This window comes from Gossypium hirsutum, chromosome D02 (genome assembly GCF_007990345.1).
Source record: "Gossypium hirsutum isolate 1008001.06 chromosome D02, Gossypium_hirsutum_v2.1, whole genome shotgun sequence".
Lineage (NCBI taxonomy): Eukaryota > Viridiplantae > Streptophyta > Magnoliopsida > Malvales > Malvaceae > Gossypium > Gossypium hirsutum.
The window spans coordinates 45,120,089-45,122,330 of record NC_053438.1 but is presented as its reverse complement, the minus strand read 5'-3'; the positions used below and the strand labels follow the sequence as shown (position 1 = coordinate 45,122,330).

The 2,242-nt window shown below is 34.6% G+C and overlaps 1 non-coding gene across 1 annotated transcript; it reads left to right on the top strand.

Moving 5' to 3' along the window:
* The first annotated feature begins 1,877 nt into the window (after nucleotides 1-1,877).
* Nucleotides 1,878-1,984, top strand: LOC121215064 (small nucleolar RNA R71). The gene has a single exon (XR_005910800.1). It is a non-coding gene; the product is annotated as a small nucleolar RNA R71 (small nucleolar RNA).
* The last annotated feature ends 258 nt before the right edge of the window (nucleotides 1,985-2,242 follow it).

Genomic DNA, 2,242 nt, shown 5'->3' with positions numbered 1-2,242 from the left:
GACCTTCCCCACAGTACACACAGGAAACTACTTCAAATGGACTTGGTGGCTGAGCTACAAAATTATTAGTACTATTAGCGGCTAACTACTTTAACATATAGGAAACAGATGATACTTGAGCTGATAATGAAGTGAGGGATCAACTTCATGAACTCCGGCTATACGTCTTCCTGAATAACATACTTGATTGTAATAACGTACTTGATTTATCATGTTGGCCATGTTAGAGTATGCCCAAAGATCAATCATGAGATGGTTGTAATAACATACTTGATTTATCATGTTTATTAATATAAGGCGTTACCATTATTATTTCAGTTTCTTTTCTGTGTGTATAAATAAATTTTATAATAATGTTTTGAGAGTAATATGATTATTCTTAAAAGGTCCTTAGTCAAGTATTATTGTTGGATAGGACAAAAATAATGCATTAAGACTAGCATGTAGTTGATTGATGATAAAGACTTGTCATTGATATGGAATGTCAAAATCGATGCATGAATATATGTGTTAGAGAACAATATATTGCACTGACCCGTTATGAGTATGTTTCTTGGATTATTATGTAATTCTCACAACATTACTCATAGTGATTAATATGTATATGATCCTCAGACTTGAGATCATCATAATCCAAACATCGTGAGTTGTATATTTTGATACAGTCAAACGTACACCGTAACTGGTTGTTTTATAAAGGCTGATGTTGGATATACCAAGATCTATGTAGAGGGATATGGTTGATCGATACAGGATGAGTCCCTCCTACATAATGGGAGTAATATCTTAGGCCACTTGATTCAGTGAGACTAGAAATGCATGGCCATGCTCAAATAAGCTGACATGAGATGTCATACTTATTTGTATATCATAGTCTAGTTAAGATATCAAGGAACATGGAATGGACTATGCAAGTGTGACTATTCCATGACTTGTGTCCAATCCAAAGATAAAGGACTTAAAGATTATTGCATGAAAGGTTATTCATAAAAAGGTTATGTCGAATCATGATTTCTTGTGACTTAGGTAGCAATGATGCATTGCTAGGTGCCACTCATTGTTTGTAACATTGGAATCGTTCTAGTATTACTGCTAACGTTACAAGAACCTACAGGGTCACACCCTATAGTTGAAATAAACGGAATAAAACATATTTGGTATTGTGTTTGGTTGTCACTTGAGTTAAATTAATTAATGAATTACTTTAATTGGATAATCAAATATCGAACACATTATGTACAAGGTTGTTGTACACGTAATGAGAACAGGAATTTGGTTAGTATATAAATTCAAATAAATATATAGTTTACCAAAATCATTATTATAATTAATGTAATTATAATTTTTGGTTTAAAACATAGTTATATTTATTTTAATTTCTAGAAACCCTAAAAATAGATATAAAAAACCTATTTTTTCTTTACTTGGGGTCTAGCAGCCGTCAAAGCAAACTTTTTTTTTCCAAAATAGTTTTGGGGATTCCTTTCATTCATTGTCAACTGGGTGGATTACGTAGAGGCCGGAGTCACGATAGATTGCAGCTTGGTTCGATGGTAGATCAGATTACTCGTTGCTGAGGCGTTGCTGTCTACTCAAAATAAAGATTTCGTAATTTCAAAACCTTTATTTCAGCCTGATTCGTTCCTCACACATGGATCCATGGTTAGGGTCGCCAAATGTTTTAATTTTTTACTATGCCATAGGGTGCCGGCGTTCCAACAGGCCATTGATAGTTATTACTCGTGATCTTTTCGATGATCTCATAAGCCTCATTATAAGACTTAGACAAAATTGCACAATTTGCGGATGCATCTACCATCAATCTTGTATGTGCATTGAGACCATTATATAATGTCTCCAACTAGATACAATGAGCAATCCCATGATGAGGACACTTACGAAGTAACTCCTTGAATTGCTCCCAAGTCTCATACAAAAACTTGTCATCCAATTGTTGGAAAGTTGTGATCTCGTTCCTTAACTTAGCATTTTTTCTAGGTGGGAAATACTTAATCAAAAATCTCTGTACTAATTCTTGTCATGTAGATATGGAACTTGGTGGCAATGAATTGATCCATGCTCATGCTCGATCTCGGAACGAGTACGGAAACAACTTCAACCTTAGTTCGTCTTCAGTCACACTGACTATTTTTAATAAATCACTCACCTCCATAAAAAATCAAAGGTGGAGATGGGGAACTTCCGTGGGCATACCACTAAATTGGCCCACCGTTTGTAGCAT